At 37.9% G+C, this 19101-nt stretch overlaps 1 long non-coding RNA gene across 1 annotated transcript in view; it reads left to right on the top strand.

Annotated features, from left to right (window-relative positions):
* LOC145996884 (uncharacterized) overlaps positions 1-18471 on the top strand; it is a 128573-nt gene extending 110102 nt beyond the window's left edge. Inside the window, exon 4 of the long non-coding RNA XR_014442824.1 lies at positions 17956-18471. This is a non-coding gene — a long non-coding RNA (uncharacterized LOC145996884). The remainder of the gene's footprint in view (positions 1-17955) is intronic.
* The last annotated feature ends 630 nt before the right edge of the window (positions 18472-19101 follow it).

The raw sequence follows: 19101 nt of genomic DNA, 5'->3' as shown, positions 1-19101 counted from the left end.
CTGTCTAATGTGTTTATGTTTGTCTTGTGTAGTAGTTCCTCCATTCATATTGGGGGTTTGGCGTAGAGCTGACAACTCTGCACTGTAAAAACAAAATGTCAAGAAACAGCAATATAAGGCCATGGATGTTCCCAAGGTAAAATATTCCGGAGGTAAAATAGTCCCCCGTTCGGATCTCCGGGTGGGGACTACTTTGGGAGGTCCCTGGACTAAGGATAAGATCTACGTTAGGAATAAGGATATTAAATTAGGCACCTGGAATGTTCTGAGCCTTTACCGGCCTGGGGCATTTCAGTGTACAGTTAATGAGATAGTTAAGTATAAATTAGATGTAGTAGCTGTCCAGGAAGTTAGGTGGCCAGGAGAAGGGAATTGTAAAACTAAATATTATACTTTTTTCTATGGTGGTGCTGAAAATCATAATTTTGGAACAGGCTTTTTCATAAATAATATAATTAGCTTGGCTCTTAAAACAGTAGAATTTATTAATGATAGGATATCATATGCAGTTTTACAGGGTAGGTGGTGTAAAATTATTTTAATAAACATACATGCACCAACGGAAGATAAAGATGATAATACTAAAGATGATTTTTATACAGAGTTAGAACAGGTCTTTGATAAAATTTCTCAGTATGATATGAAAATTCTGTTAGGTGACTGTAATGCACAGATTGGCAAAGAAGAGACATTTAAACCCACGATTGGTAAAGAAAGTCTTCATGAATTAAGTAATGATAATGGTATAAGATTGATTACTTTTGCAACCTCAAAGAATTTAATTGTGAAAAGTACCACTTTTAAACATAAAGATATCCATAAATATACCTGGTCTTCTCCAGATGGTAAAACTCAAAATCAGATAGATCATATTCTCATTGATAAGAGAAGGCATACTAGTATAATTGACGTTCGTACACATAGAGGTGCTGACTGTGCCAGTGACCATTATTTAGTAATTGCTAAATTAAGAGAAAGACTCTCAGTGATAAATCATAAGCAACAAAATCTAAAAGTTCTAAAATTTGATACAGGAAAGTTTACTGATGAAAGAATTAAGAAAGATTACCAAATTAAACTGTCAAATAGATTTGATGTTTTGCAGGATTTAAATGATGATGAAAATATAAATGAAACAGACGTAAATAAGAATTGGGAGCACATACGTAATGCAATAGAATCAGCAGCTAAAGAAAGTATAGGATACCATAAACCGAGAAAAAGTAAGCCATGGTTCGATAATGAATGTCATAATCTAATAGAAATAAGAAATCAGGCTAGACTTAGGTGGTTAAATAACTCTGATACAAATTTAAGCAATTATAATAGAATAAAGCGAGAAGTTAACCGCACGTTTAGAAGTATAAAAAGAGATTACTTGAAAAGCAAAATTAACGAAATTGAAACAAACAGCAAAAACAAAAATATCAGATATCTATATAAAGGTGTAAATGAATTTAGAAAGGGGTGGCAACCTAAAGTAAACTTGATAAAAGATAAAGACGGTGATTTTCTAGCTGACCCAAGCGATATTCTAAATAGATGGAAGAACTACTTTAATAACCTTTTAAATGTCCATGTAGGAGATAAATCAGAAGTAAATGAAGTCCACACAGCAGAACCTTTAGTTCCAGAACCTAACTTGACTGAAGTTAAAGATGCTATTAAAAGGCTAAAGAATAACAAAGCACCTGGCATTGATTTAATACCAGCTGAGTTAATTAAATATTTTGGAAATTCATTAATATGTCAAATTCATAAATTAATTTGTTTAATATGGAATAAAGAAGAAATCTCTCAACATTGGAAAGAATCCATAATTGTTTCTGTGTTTAAAAAAGGTGATAAAATGAACTGCAATAATTACCGTGGAATTACTCTACTCTCAACAACATATAAAATATTATCTAACATTCTTTTAACAAGACTAACCCCATATGCTAATGAAATTATAGGTGATTATCAATGTGGATTTAAACGTAACAGATCAACTACAGATCAAATTTTTCACATCAGACAGACACTTGAAAAAAAGTGGGAATATAATCAAAAAGTCCATCAGCTATTCATTGATTTCAAAAAAGCATATGATTCGGTCAAAAGAGTAAAATTATATAATATGTTAGTAGAGTTTGGAATACTTAAAAAGCTTGTTAGTCATGGGCGTCCGGAAGGGCGGCAAGGGGGGGCCACGGCCCCCCCTGGAAAATGAATATGTACCTAAAAATTATATATTTCACACATAATTTCATTCCAATCACAGTAATTTATGTTAATTATTAAAAATTCGTTGAAGAAACATGATAATTTCAGACTGAAATAGTGTTTTTTGAGAGGGCATCATTATTTTGGAGGAAAATATGTGTCCTTTGCCCCCCTGGAAAAAATACCTTGCTTGCCCCTTCCTGGAAAAAATCCTGCGGACGTCTATGTTGTTAGTATGATAAAAATATGCACCGGTGAAACAGAAAGTAAAATTCGTGTGGGTTTTAATACGTCTGACAAATTTACAATTCATGATGGGTTAAAACAAGGAGATGCATTATCTCCATTGCTCTTTAATTTTGCCTTAGAACATGCTGTTAGGAAGGTAAAAGAAACTAAAGGACTAAAATTAAATGGTGTTACTCAGTTGTTAGCATATGCAGATGATGTAGACTTACTGGGGGATGATGTGAATACAATTAAGAATAATGCTAAAATATTTTTCAAAACTGCTAAAGAGATGGGTTTGGAAGTTAACAAAGAGAAAACTAAATATATGCTTACAGGCCGAAACCAAGTGTTAGGTAATAATCAAAATCTAATTATTGATAACAACTCGTTTGAACCAGTTTCCAAATTCAAATACTTAGGAGTAATATTAACAAATGAAAATTATATTAAAGAGGAAATAAAAAGTAGGCTTAATTCAGGAAATACATGTTACTTCTCTCTTCATAAACTTTTGTCTTCTCGTTTAATATCTAAGAAACTAAAAGTTAAAATATACAAAACAGTAATTTTGCCTGTAGTATTATATGGATGTGAAACTTGGTCCCTTACATTGAAAGAGGAACATAAATTGAGAGTATTTGAAAATAAGATCCTTAGGAAAATCTATTGACCTAAAAGGGATGAGGAGACAGGTGAATGGAGGAGGTTACATAATTTAGAACTACATAATTTGTATTCATGTCCAGATATTATTAGAATAATTAAATCAAGAAAACTTAGGTGGGCAGGCCATGTGGCACAAATGGGAGAGGAAAGAGGAGTTTACAGGATTGTTGTTGGGAAACCTGATGGTAAGAGACCTGTAGGAAGGCCAAGACGAAGATGGAGGGACAACGTTGAGATGGACCTAAGGGAAATCGGTAGGGATGGAAAAGAGTATATAGAACTTGCTCAAGATAGGGAAAAATGGAAGGCCTGTATTGCTGCAGCCATGAACCTTCGGGTTTAAGAATGCTAGGGAGTTAGTTAGTTAGTTATCTGCATTCAAATCATCAGTTCCTTTGTTTGAAATAACATTACCATAATGGTCATAGAACACTTTTATAGTTTCTGAAATTTGTTTTCCCAACCATCATCCAATTCAACAATTCGAATTTGTTGCCTCGTTGCATCTTGTATCTCTTGTATAACATGAGTAAGAGATAAAGTTTCATGGTTATCTAAATCGGGGAGTCTGCTCCTAAATTTAACTCCCAAGTTGTTCCTGAGAATGAATACGTAAGTGTGGATTGAACATGTTTTACATCAGATAGAACGGGTTTACCATTCGTTTCTTCATTAGTAAAGAAACATAAAAATAAATGCCATTTACTCTTCTAAGCCGCCTTGCAGTAATAATGCATCTTCAAGTAGAGGGAAAGCTTACGTATATAATGCTTTTTTTTTTTGCATGCTGTTTGACCACTAAATACGGGAGTTCAAATTTCGAGTTTTTAATAACTATCCTGACGTTAACTTCTATTGTTGAAATAGAGAGATAATAACCGAAAATATAATCCTTGATGTCAAACAGAAATATATATTTTTTTTAACAATAATGGGAAATGCTCCATAACTAGAAATCCGCTTTTAACTCCGGTTCTCAGACATTTGATTTTCTATTCCTTTTTTGGAATAAAAGGGTGACCTATGACTTTTGACTCACCGTCTCAATGTACATTATGCGTACCAGTGTGTGTGTGTGTGTGTGTGTAAAGATCTGTAAATCATTTCCTACTTCATATTTATTGATTTTCTTCTTCGATGTTCAAACCCAATTTTATGGTCGTAACAAATAAGTGGCCGCCTGTTTCATCACATGTTTTTAACCTTAAAATGCCAAGTTGTGGTATTTATGTCATATTTTTTTTTCTCGAAATTTGGGATACTGTGAATCAGGCAATGTTCGGAGATAAATATTTTGAGTGATACACGATCCTTGAAACATCTTATAAGTAATTAGTAAATGTAATATTTATTATGTACATATCTGTGGGGAGGGAGAAATAATTTGAGCACAACAAAAATTTGCTACTTTTTCATCAATAAACATGCTTCGTTTTGTTCGGATTGTTTACTTGTGGACGTCTAACATTATAGAATGATTTATTTCATCAATACAATTATAAATACTAGAGATACATCTTACAAATGATTAATTATTAGTATATCTTGTCTATAATTGTATTAATATTTTATTAGTGTATTTGGATTTCCATCATGTAGTAGTTTTTAAAATCATTACTGTAATCCTTGTCTAAAATTGTATTAATATTTTATTACTGTATGTATTGTTATATGACGATTTCCATACCTATGGACATGGGTCAACGGAAATAAAGAATATGAATATGAATATGCAAAGACTAGACAGAAGTGTGCAATACAAATATGAAATATACTGTACCCTAAGAAGTTCTATGTTTGCATCGACAATTTGGCATAAATGAAGCTTTTGTGCACTTTTAGCTTATCGTCTGTTTCCACCTGTTATATTTGTACCAATCACATGAGTAACAACTAACGGTTAGCTCGATGCCAGCAGGAAACTAACTCTTCCAATACTTAACAAGAATTGACGTAATCTACACCTGTCTCGTATCAGCTGCTCTGCAGTGTGAAATGTCGTAAATAGGAAGTGTTGACAGCTAGGAGAAAGGATTCTGTGACTTATCATTATAATGCCAAGACTTGGCTGAGGCCAAGGTCTCAATGACACGTGTGACATTGGAAGCATTCCAAAGTTCGGCGTTGCCTGACAGCTGCCAAGAAAACTAAAAACTAAAAACTTGAAAACTGACCTAGTGAGTGCACGTGCCAATAAATGAACTAACGTGAAAATAGTCACAGTGATAAGGAAACTCTCGGAAGGCCACATGGTAGGGCAATATGACAAGTAGACAGAGAATCTTATAAGAAACCCTTTGTACATAAAATAAAGATCCTGTTGTTCCTGTGTGTTGTTCTACTGTGTACGGCCCGATTAACACCATATTCAATGACCATGGGTCCATGCATCAAGCAGCCCTAGCAGAAAATGTACTCCAATGTACTATAAATACGAGCGGATATCACCCATGAACAATCGGTAACGCTGAGAAATTAAATCACCCTAGAACCACCATGATTAGCAAATACGTTAAAAGAAAGCAAGGCGATTGGGTATCATATCTAAATCTCTGTGTTTTCGCTTATAATTGCAGTCCCCTAAAAAAGTATAGGCATGTCCCTCTATGAAATATTGTTTGGACGGAAACCCTAGTTGTCACTAGAAATAGGTTTGAATGCAAACCCCATAGACCCTTTTTCCGAAAAATTTCATGAACATCTGAATTTAGTTAATGAAATCAGAAGGGAAATGCATGAAAAGATGCACCAACAGAGCAAGCCACGCTTTGATGGAACTAGAGCAACCCCCTCTTACCAGGATAATGACTTAGTTATGGTTTACATGCCAGCCAAAAAGAAAGGTTCTTCGGATAATATGCGCGGAAAATTCGAATGCCATATTAAAATCATCCGAGTTAACATATCAAGATGAAATAATTTTTGGGCCTCATGGGCCACACAATACGGATTAGAAAGAAGTGTACACTCTACTGTATGAAGGGACTACAAATGGACATTTCCACTATGACATGAAAAACGTTTTAAATATGTTCATTTTACTGATAATGACACCAAACTGAAATGTGCAAAATATCTTGGCGAAATTTGTTTTGGTTCTCGAGATACACGCCTTCAAACGCTGCTGAAATTCACCTCCTACGTCACAGATTTGAAAACGTCCTCTACATAGACTAGACAAGCCTGATGTCATCCTTTAGAAATGCATGCAGGCAGGGCTTCTGCTCATCCCACAAACTAGCATGGGGGGCCGTGCAAGCGACAGTCATTTCTTACTGCGTAAAACAAGTATCTTGTTATAACTTCCAGTGCAAAAATAATGTGTGCTCCATTTGTTGGATATGAATTATACCTTAACAGTATAGCAGTATTTACTATAATTCAGCCACTCGGTAGAGGGTTTTCATTAGGCTGACAAAGCAATACTGGTAAGGTAACATTCAATGGCTGAACACGTGAACAGCCTTGTTCATTGCCAATACATAGGTTCTGACTGGCAAGAAATTATTGTTACAAAAATGTCTTTTCTGGAATTACAATTCTTTTCGTCATATTTTCTTCACAATTTTTAAAATAACAATACATTTAGACAGGGTGCGAAATCACTGCAGATTGGTGGGGGGAAGCAGCAGACAGTCACACACGTATATATGCACACACACACACACACACACACACATGTATATACAGTGTGCCCGAGAAAAAATATACCAATAAAGAATTTAAATAACTCAACAATCGTTAACGATAGAAATGTCAAATAACGTTTATTTGGAAGAGGGAAGAAATGATTTTTTTTTACCACCAGAAGGAAAAAAATCGTAACATAATTAAGCGCATGCGTGGCTTTGTTCGTGAGTAGTCTGTACAATGGCGCCGTTTACTGTTCATCAGAAAGTTGAGTGCTGCTTTTGGTTTGCAGAATTAAAGTCTCCTGTAATGGTACAAAGAAGATTCTGGCAGCAATATGGACAGGAAGCACCAGAACGTCATTACATTGTTAAATGGCATAAACAATTGCTGGAAACAGGATCTTCGTTGAGGAAGAACGGTAGTGGTCGGAAGCGTGTGAGCGAGGATAAAGTTGTTGCAGTTCAGGAAGCTTTCCAGAGAAGCCCGCATAAATCTGCGAGACGTGCTAGTTCTCAACTTCAAATTCCACGTTCTACTGTGCATGATATCGTACACAAAAGGTTAAGGCTTAGAGCCTACAAGTTACAGCTTTTTCAGAAACTAAAGTGCAGTGATAAACCTGCTAGGTTTGATTATGCTAGTGAAGTGCTATCACGCATTTATGATGACAATGAATTCCTGACACGCGTAACATTTTCAGATGAGGCTACCTTCCACATTTGCGGAAAAGTGCATAGGCATAACTGTAGAATATGGGGTAAGCAGAATCCGCATCAGTTGTTGAACATGAACGCACCAGCCCCAAGTTGTATGTGTAGTGTGGTTTGACACGAGATTCCGTAATTGGGCACTTTTTCTTTGAGGAAGCTTCAGTTACAGATGCAAGTTACCTGCAAATGTTGCAACAGTATGCCGTACCTTGTATACCTCATGGGTACATGTTTCAGCAGGATGCCCCCCCCCCCCACATTATGCCCGTTGTGTTACTAACTTCCTTCGCTGGTAATTGGAATGGAAGGGGTGGACCCATTAAATGGCCACCACGGTCACCAGACTTGTCTACTTTGGACTTTTTCCTTTGGGGTTATGTGAAGACTATGGTTTACCAAACACCTGTGCAAGACCTCAATGATCTCTGTGAAAGAATTATCGATGCATGTGGCTCCCTCACTCATCAGATGTTGAAGAACACTTGGATGGAGGTTGAGTACCGCCTTGATGTTTGTCGCGCCACCAAAGGAGCACACATTGAGATCTACTAAGGTGAAATATTTTTCTTGTTCTTTGGTTAAAAAAAATCTATGATTTTCTCTTCCAAATAAACGATATTTGACATTTCTGTCGATAACGATTGTTGAGTTATTTAAATTCTTTATTGGTATATTTTTTTCTCGGACACACTGTATAATGTCTATAAATAAGTGTAAATTATTAAATAATGAAATTAAATTATACAATATATTATATCGACAGTCCTTCATTCAAAATGTAATTGCAAATTGAAGATTTTAATGTAGCTACTACTGATGTTATAAACAATGATTTGCCTAAGGAGGGAGGGACAAAAATTAAGACACATTAAGAGAAGATCATAGTTTCCTTTATAAAATCCACATATAAATGGTAATACGTGTTTTATTAATATATTTACTACCTTGGTGACAATGAAGTTCGACCAGAAAGGAATACGTGATTAAATGCACAGAGGCATAGGCGGCGGAATGGGTGACCCACAGAAGTGACGCATGTGTGTAAGAGGAGGCGTGTTAGCAGGCAAGAATCGTGATCCCAGCATGTTGCACCCAAGGTCACGTAAAGAACGTAAACGGGGAACTATACGCGTGACATTGAACTTCGACCAGGCACCAGACCCATACGGAAAATTCCAGATAGTGGTGCATTCGACGGAAGCATGACGTCACGGACACGATAAGTAAGTCCGCCGTATATAAGCGCGTGCTGTGCACCGGGGAACCGCAGTGCATCATCACCATGGCCAGGGGCAACCCTATTGACAACACCGTGAGGAGAAAAGTGGTGGAGTTGCAACGGGATGGACTCAGTGAACGGGAAATAGGGCGCCAACTGAACTTACCCAAGTCAACCGTCCACTGCATCATCAAACACCACCAAAATACGGGTACTACAGAGCCAGGTAAGGCCCCCGGTCGAAAACGCCTGCTGAGCGTTCGTGACCTACGGATATTTAGGCACTATATGCAGACCAACAATCATGTTTCTGTGGCCGAATTACGACTGTGGACTCGAGAACGCTTTCACATTGAAGTGTCAACCAGAACCATTCGCCGTTACCTACAGCGATGCGGTTACCGAGTGTACAAGGCGAAACGTAAACCCTTCCTTTCCATGTTGAACAAAGGCAATCGACTACGGTGGGCACGAATGTACGGGTGATGGACATTTTGGCAGTGGAACAGGGTTTTGTGGATGGACGAATCCATTTTCAATGTTGTGTATGGGAAAATACGGAAAACAGTCATTTGTCGGAAGGAGGAACAGAATGAAGCAAAAGTGCCTCCCCGATGGCGCATTGGTAGCATCGTTGCCTTGTAATCAAGGGGTCCCGGGTTCGATACCCGGTGGAGGCACATAGTGGTTCGGATTCCACTTTAAACTGTAGCTCCAGTCCCGATTAGCCTTACTGTGCATAAAGTGGACTTAAAACAGCAAATCAATCAATCAATCAAGAATGAAGCAAAATGTTATGCACGTCGGGTACAGAAACCTGCGTCAGTGATGGTATGGGGATGCATGACGGCATCTAGGGTTGGCCCACTACACGTCTGTGAGGGCATTGTGAATGCACACGCCTATACACGCATACTGGAGCGGCATCTTCCCACAGTGCGAAGGCACCTGTTCCACAGGCGGCGTCTCATCTTTCAACACGACAATGCCAGGCCTCATACAGCGCGGCTGACAAGAGAATGGTTGACTCGCCATCACGTGCGAACTCTGCCATGGCCACCATCGAGTCCCGACCTCTCGCCCATTGAGAATGTGTGGTGTGTTCTTAAGCGACGTGTGCAACAGAGGGGACCCACGACAGTGGCTGCTCTTATCGCCTGCCTGCAGGAGGAATGGCACCACATCGATGTGGAATACCTTGAACGACTCGTCCGCAGCATGCCCCGATGCATTGCCACAGTTATTCGCCGACGGGGTGGCGTCACAACATGGTAAACAGGATCCCCTCTAACAGTGGTCGAACTTCAATGTCACGTGTAGATGGACGAAAATGTTTTATTTTGTGTGCACACCATACATTGCTGCGTTGCAGCGGAAATTTATGTTTTCCTTTGTTCCATGTAGCCTGCTGAATAAAATATGTTCAGTATATGCATGTGTTCTCCTTCTTTCACAACGCACTCCTATATTTGTGACTGGTCGAACTTCATTGTCACTAAGGTTGTACATACTTCGCGGTTGCTAACGAAAGCCGATGAGAAATGGAGAAGAAATAACAAGTCGGTCTTATTTCTGTATTCTGGGGATAGCGGTGTTCAGTGTCCTTAGAGATGAGGCTCTTTGTTGTCAGTTCTTTTTGTACGTTTTCGATATTATTCCAGTCAAATATATTCGAATCCCAAAATAATTGTTTATGTTTCTTGTTAAAACAAAAACTCTCCTCCCTGGAAGAGATTGGTAGGGGGAAATTTCAGGACAAGATCATTGGTGGGGGGAAATTCCCCCATGGATTTCGCACCCTGCATTTAGAACACTCGGGTTTACATGCCAATTTCTTCAATATAAGAGGTGATATGGGGAAAAAAAAGTATGCATAGTTTTTAAATTTCCTATGGCAAATTTATGTATTTATCCTACTTTCACGTCGCTATCCCGTCATATTGTTTAATGGTTAGTATGTATTTTCTCTAATATCACATTTCTTCCCACTTTTGGCTAATTGCGACAATGACTAGGAGCAGTATTCGAAGTCGGGGTGCAGGAGAAACTGCCCCACCCCCACTGCCACCAACACCAACCAGCACAATCTAAGTGTCACCCAACATGCCCACTAGACGAGCCGAAACTTTGGTCTGTCCCGTCTCATTTCGAAACATTCGCTTTTCCCGTCTCCTTTTATGAGATGAGACGGGAAATGTCTCGTCTCGTGAGCAACACTAACGTTAACAATAGAAGTATCCCCTTAGGCCTACTGTCCCCAAAGGCTCGAGCAAATCTCTCCTCCTCCAGCAAACAACTTCCATTTCAATGAAAGGACATTCACAAAGGAACAGTCATGCCCAGCTCGAGAGTAAAGCATGTGAGTTCCTCAGTTAAATTATGAATTTTGTGTATAATAATTACAACGCCAGTTCATTCGTGGTAATTCTGAATTGGCAGTTTGGTTTGCATATACACGTATAAGCAGGATAATATCCAGTTTTAGAAGGCTAGTAGTGTTGAAACGAGGAGTCAAACAAAAAAAAAAGTAATTAAGAAAAGTTGTTTTGTCTTTATGATCACTATACACTGTGAAAGTTTGTACAATAAGCCTTTGCATAAGTTGTCAATTCTATCTTTTTCAAGACTTGAGACAAGAACTAGAATTGCCCTTCGAAACCGAGATGAGACTGTCAACGAGGCATTTACAAATAAATACGAGACAGACATTTACAACTCTCAACGAGAACGAAACCAAGACTGCCATGTCTCGTCTCGATAGGATCCCTTGTGATGAGGTTGTGAACCAATTAATTAATGCATTCGGGGAAAGAGATGAGGCAGCTTTTTTCGCAGTACAGAATTCAAAATATATTTCAGTAGGTGATATAATGTTATATACATTATTTCCTTGTAATAATTACACATAAACTTAGCTTTGAAATGTACTGTGCAACTGATGTAATCTTCTCAGTGTATTTTCTCTTATCTGCACAAAAATGTTTTACCATAATTTGCGTAACAGAAATGAAACACAGACTGAAATTGCTTTATGGAAAAGAAAGTAAAAATAGGCGTTATAAGTAAAGTGAAGAATGTGAAAATTCTTATTTTGCACTACATGGTTTATGGTAAATTTCGATAAATATAAGTTTATAATATGTTTTTAAAAATTTGGTCAATAACCAATTTTATAAGAAATAGTTTTCTCGTGACTTGATGAAAAAACGCATGCAGCAGAACTCTATTGTTTATATTTCACGTGAGCAGCAGGGATATTTAATAGAAGAATGACCATTATGAAGCATAGCTTTCCCTTCCATTATTGTTCCTTCTTCCATTATTTAACTCTACACAGATTTGCAAAACTGCTGTACATGTTGGCTCTCCGTGGGCTACCCCAGTAAACTGGATGCTTGAAGCAGACGACAAACGAACTCTCTCTGAGTAGTGATGTATTAACATGGCGGGGCGTGTTTTTCAGCGCAACGCTAGTCTTGCAACTTTGGAAGTCTGGTTTTCCCCTTAAAATGAACGCAGAGAAACGCGAAAAATTGCAGAGGTCATTTTCTCAGGGTGTAGTTTTTAAAATTGCTTTTAAAAAAATTGAGTGGAAATGTCCATTCAACCCAATCTCTCCTGGCTTATTGCTTGTATCACCTATTTCTTCCCTTACAAATTCGTTTATTTTATTGTGAATAGCCCCATATAAGAGAACGGATGAACAAACGGAACCCACCAGCATATAACTCATTCGTTCTCTGCATCCGCTCTTGAAAACGGGAGGCAACGGTGTCCCAGTACCGCATTCACACTCTTTCCTCGTCCTCGGACTGCAGCCGACGCCTCCTCTTATCAACTTCCTGCCCACAAACAAAGTATTGCCTCTAATTCGCACACATTTTAACGTTTATAAAAATGCCTCTAGAACATTCTCCTCTTCCTTCAATTGCATTATTAAGTTTCACTTTGGTCTCGATACATAATTGGAAACCGAGCAAACCACAACATTAGATATTGGAAGGTATGGATTAGAATTCCAAGCATTTATAACTGAGCCTTTGCCTTCGACATTGATTGCCTTACAGCATTTTTTGCCACTGCACACATTACTTTAAAAAAAATCAACCCTTCTCCTGCAAATCTACACTTGCTTGTTCAAGTGAATGAGTATTAAATAACTGGTTTAAACCATCAAGTGTGTAATACGGGTTATGCCTTATCTATATTAATCATTATCATTTATCAGTAGCATCATAGTAAGTGGATTGTCCATCACAGCCTAATGTCTTACGCGAACATTGTAGTAGACAACATAGAATTGCCGATCTCAGCAAAAATACCTCAATTTCAAGCTGTGGTTGACGAGATAGCATCTTAATTAAAATCCATGCCATACTAGTTCTGGAACCGGCAAAGGTCGCAAACATAAATCATATATGCTTCAGCCATTCACGACGCAAACAACAGACAATTTTTTTTTCGTGAATGCACGGACGCTCTTAGATATTTCATGCGTATTCACATCAAGGTGGACATTTACAGGCGATTCCCCAAAAATACAGAAAACAAGACCAACCAAAAAATATGGGAATATATGAAACGGATGAGTTTTTAAGCCAGGCAGCGCTTTAAACTATTCCCGCTCACATGTGTTGTACAGTTTGCATTCCGCAAATTGAATCCACGGGGAACAAACTAATGACCTAATGTAGGAATGAACTAATTAATTTGTAAAATAATGAACTAATGAACAGCTGAATTAATTAATTTGTGTAATATAGGAATATTATTCCTACAACTATTAAAGTTGATTTATGGATTGAGAGATTTGGATCAGATATTTTCAATATGCCAGAAGTTTGAAATATAGATGACTCTGTCTGTGAAGAAGTTGTCCATGATGATGCTTGAAGTGCTACTTTTGCAGAGAAAGAAGGATTTTTAATTGCTGCATTTGGGAAACTGCATAATTTTGTGAAGCGTTGACACGACAGGTACAGTCTAGACTGGACTGTTGACTGTGACTTCCATGTCTCTAATAAAACGATAGATTATCAGGCATATTAACATTGATCTTCCAAATGACAGTCCCCCTAGTGATGATGACAGAATCAGTATATCTGATATGTTGAAACGCCACTCTTCTAGTGAGAAACATTTCGTGAGGGCAATAGTTCAAGATTTTATTAGAGATACTAACAATTCGGAACAATATAGATTTATTCATATTTAACAAGTCAATATTGTTGTTGTTAGTACCCTGATCCTAAGCTAGCAGATAACCCAATCTTATCAGTTAAGTTGTATAACAAAAGGGAGCATCTAAGTCTCCAACAGACACTTAAGTTAGATTGTAACCTTACCTTTGAACTTCCAACATTGTAACAGCTCGGTCAGCGTTTCGGGGTGCGCAACCCAACTGCCTCTCAAATCTTCATTATTTGTATTTTGTGGTGAACCTTGCCTAATTACTCAGCTTGTCAATCAGAAGTATGCTCTTTCTTGTTTTGTGGTTATCTTTGCATACAGTTCTCATTCTAGGAGGAAGGCCTTGCCAGTCACAGATGCCTAACCTTCTAGGTACATCTGCAGGGGATGTTTGACACATCTAGTGCGATGACATAATATGATTGGCACTTCATGATTGACATCTTATTATATCACTTGATTGATAGCTGGTGATTGACACTAGATGACTGGCACTTAATCATATGATTATCTTACATGATTGACACTATGTTCATATCATTGCTACGGCCTTCCTTTGAGTGACATGCTAAGCCACCGCCATCTCCCAGTTTTAACCTTCACACGTGGATGAAGATTTCTAATCTTAACTCCCACTTCCTACCTAAACTACACTCAAAATTGTAATATGAATTGAATGCACGTTACAATGTCCACCATCCCATTTACTACCGGGTGAGCAAAAGGTAAGTATGCACCTTCACTATCCTTCCCTTTCTTGATGGATGTTGGTGCATAAGGACATGGACAGTTGGTTAGTAAGACACTCATTGTTGTCAGTCACCCATTGTTACCAGTTACTCATTGTTGTCAGTCACTCATTGTTGTTTCTTCGGAGCGTAATCTTGCAAAGCATGGAACTGCATTAGCAATGGTTAGTCTCTGAACCACTGGCAACATGCTTGTCGTGGTCCCTTTCTTCAAGATTTTGCACTACTGTTATTTTGTAGGGGTGTAAATGTAAGTTATTTTTTAGTGTGGTTCTTACTCTGCCCTATGACACACTCACTTGCTGTGACAATTTACGAATTGACTTCTTTGTGCTTTGCTCTATTCTAATCGAAATGTCCTGTAATTTGTCCTCTATTAGAACTCGTGACCTGCCTGATTTTGGCGCATTCTTCACTTATCCCGTTCTCCGAAATTTATCGATCAACTGCCGCACTGCATTATGATGTGATGGATCTGTATCACGAAACATTTTCATAAACTTATTTCGCACTTCTTCCGTATAGTCAACTCCATGTCGAAAGACTTGATAAACCAAAAACACACAATCTTCGAGTAACAAAACCATTGCTAATGCAGTTCCACTCTTTGCAAGATCACGCTCCAAAGAAACAACTGAAGAAACAACAATGAGTGACTGACAACAATGAGAGACAGATAACAATGAGAGACAGACAACAAGAGTGTCTTACTAACCAACTGTCCATGTCCTTATGTACCAATAACCACCAAGAAAGGGTAGTTTTTGTCTGCGTAATGAAGTGTAGTGTATGTGCACAGTTACCTTTTGCTCACCCGTTAGATCCCCTTTGTGCATGATGGGCTTAGATGAACATGTCGAGATTATCTCATGCACTCTTAAGTTTGACTCGACGGAAATTCATCCATTTCCATATCCCTTCAGTATGACCGAATGACGTGATCCAAATTATTGGAATAAATGTAGAAATATTATTTGGTAGCATGTTTGAGAGAGGTATCTGGCTTGATCCTTAACCAGAAATGCATTTGATAACAGGATGCAAGCTATGGAACAAATTTTCTGAAAAACATTGTGTGAGCTGAACTCCTGAGATTTGTTTTATAATTTTGTGCAAATAGTGCATGTCATAGGTAGGATGAGAAGTTGTTCTAAAATGCCTTTTTGTCCCTTAGCCAGAATATGTAGCCTTTCTCACTTCAAAACCGCTTACATTTAAAAAGGAAGAAACACATGTATTTTATAGTTACTGATTTTGCCTGATTTTGTTGTTGAGTTGTTAATTCGCAGTTAACTACTTTTACAGTGTCTAATTGGGGAAAATGATATATGTCAATGTTTATCACTTTTTTTGGCCTATTTTGTATGAGGGTGGATCAAATGGAAATGGAACCAGGGCCACAGAATGAAATCAACAAGGTTTATTTCAAACGTAATCCCCAAAGATACACAAACACTTATCCCACTGTTTCACCAAGTGGTGAATACCCTGCTCGTGGAACTCCTTTTGCTTTCCTTACCAGTTGCGAACATTGTCCATGATGTCATTGTCCGAGTGGAAGCACCCTTTCAACAAACCAAAGATACGGAAGTCGCATGGCGATAGATCAGGGTTATAGGGTTGGTGTTCCAACTCGGTCCACCCCAAACTCGCCAACATGTTTTTTTGTAACAGCTGACGTATGTGACTGCGCATTGCCATGCAGCAAAACCACTCCAGAGGACAACAGGCCGGGCTGTTTGGCCTTGATTGCTGCTCACAAACGATGGAGGGTACTGCACTAACAAACAACATTGATAGTTTGGCCATGGTCCAGGAACTCAAGGAGAGGGGATCCTTCATGATCACTTTGTCACTACTCATGCACCATCTTGGACTTCTTCAGCGGTGGAGAGCTCGGATGTCTCCACTGTTGGCTTTGTCGTTTGTTTTACTGCCTGCTCGCCCTCTCGGACGATACTGCTGCCCAACCGCATATGCATATCTATCTAGAGTGAGTCCATTATGCAGTAGGGGTTTCCTTCCTGACCTCCTGCTCTACCTCTACATAGGGTTGTCGCCACATACATACGTAAATATAACCCAATACATCCACTGTTCCATTTGCATTTGATCCACCCTAATATTTTCAGTGCTCCTGCTTGAGAGTTTTTATTCCCATCGATCATCCTTTACTTTAATAATAGCAATTGACCATGGATAGTATAAATAATACCGGGTACTCAAACATATCCTATTTTAACAAATTTTTGTGATTATTCTTTTAACAATTACTCCGTTATAAAGTTGTGAGAATTTTTAGGATGTATAATGATGAAAAATTACATTTGCTAAAACAAGAGACTTCATTTTCTAAAATAAAATATAACAAAAGGCAAATTATTGGGGGGATTTCAGCCCCACAGACCCATATAAGTGTTCCCCACTGGGTGGAAGAGTGGTTTAGAAGCATCCTATCAAACACAGGTGTCTGGTAAACTTGAAAAATCTACATAGGCACAAAACCAAAATGAAATTGAATTTTTCACTAGAAATCGTTAACTCAAAACACTGTTTCATAAAACATACTGAAATCTACATTCTTGTAGGCATTGAAGCCTCTGATACCTAGCCGTACAACAAGTATAATGTCCTTGGTGTTATGTGATGGCTTCCCCATCTGATTACTTACTGCTACTTTTCAACTATTGCACAGATAGGACAGAAAACTTGCTGCAAGCCTGAAGCAAACTTACCATGTCAAATGAAGAAGCTCTTACAGCATGACAAGCTGTCAGCTCACTGCAACCTTGCACCCAGCTATCTAGTTACAATATGTCGAATGTGCAGCAAACTTTTCAGGCAAGCCCATATCAAGCTTCTAGAGACTTTCTGCCAGTCAAGAAAGTAACGAAAGTCAAGAAAAAGCCAAGAAATCAACAGTATATCAAGAAGTCAAGAGAAAGTCAAGACTTTTTGCTGTCACAATGACTGACTGATTGATTTATTTTATGTTATTTTACTTTTCTGTCCCTTTTGGTAATATGTATTTTGTATATTATGCACAGATTGAGCAACAAAATGGCAGACGTCGTCGTCGTCGCCATGGAGGGATAAGAGGACTGTTCCGCATGGTGTATGCACATCTGCACAGTATTTTTTATGCTCAAATATGTGTTTCTTTAATTTGCTGATTCAAATTAGTTTATATTTTGCTGTCTTATATCTTCATATTAGCAGAATGCAAATAACATCAATGTTAATGCTCTGAATACAGTATTTAATAAACAAACAAAATTACCCAAGAAGTATTCTTTAGAATTATCCTTAGTAAGTAAACTAAAGTAATATGTATTTTGTATATTATGCACAGATTGAGCAACAAAATGGCAGATGTCGTCGTCGCCATGGAGGGATAAGAAGACTGTTCCGCTGGTAAAAAGATAAGAATATTTGCAAGGTGCATGAAGATCTATGAACATGGTAGAGTTTGCTCATGATGTTTTGATTAGTATATTTCAATTATAAGATGTATGTATGAAATTCATTTTACAAGATTTTTTTAAAGCTTCATTAAAAAGAGCTTTGCGTATGTTAATGAAATTTGACTATAACATCAGTGTTACTTGCCTGAGTGTTGGTTATAAACATTCTATATTAGCATACAATATTATTTTAACATTACCCCTTGTCTAATGTTTATTTCTTTAGCTATTATGTTTAACATTATGTTTTGACGAGTATCTCTTTGGGTGAAGAAATGTATTTTTACCTGTGACAATTAACCCTACAAAGGGAAAATGATAAAAGTTAAGGAAGCAGGATGTTAAAGAACCACTTTTGTAAATTGTAAAGTAAAACAATAAATCTTATGCTGAGAGTGGCACAATTTCGTTTTGGTCTCCCATTGGAGTTCAAGCATAGTCTATGTACCTTATGTGCTTTCTACATTAGTATTTCAGTGACAGTGATGTAAGGGTTTGTGTGTGTGTGTGGGTATGCAGATATATTCTTATTCGGACCGGCGTATACAGGGCTAGCATAAATGATTCATTCGTTTTGAAAAGGCTATATTTTCAAAAGTATTACACGCACGCACATGAAAGATGGATGAAAAGAACCACAAATTCACCAAGTTTGTATTGTGTATTCCAGGTGGCAGCACGAGATCATTATCTTTTTCTATTATCTATTATTTCGCTGCCAAGTTGATATTCAGCGATGAAGCAACGTTCCACTTAACCGGGAACGTGAATCGCCATAATGTGCGATTCTGGGGCACGGAAAACCCACGTGCAGTCGTGACAGTTGAAAGAGATTTGCCATAGGTGAATGTTTTCTGTGCAGAGTCACAAACAAAGATGTATGGGCCGTTTTTTTTTTCTTCGCTGAGCAAACTGTGACCGGTAAATGTTACCTGGATATGTTGCAGTTGTGGTTGTTCCCGCAACTCAGTGCTGACTTCAGGGATTTTGTCTTCCAACAAGACAGGGCACCCCCTCATTGGAATATCCCACTT

This window comes from Lepisma saccharinum, chromosome 13, assembly GCF_977018435.1.
Source record: "Lepisma saccharinum chromosome 13, izLepSacc3.1, whole genome shotgun sequence".
NCBI classification, from domain to species: domain Eukaryota; kingdom Metazoa; phylum Arthropoda; class Insecta; order Zygentoma; family Lepismatidae; genus Lepisma; species Lepisma saccharinum.
This window is presented reverse-complemented; position numbering and strand designations above follow the sequence as displayed.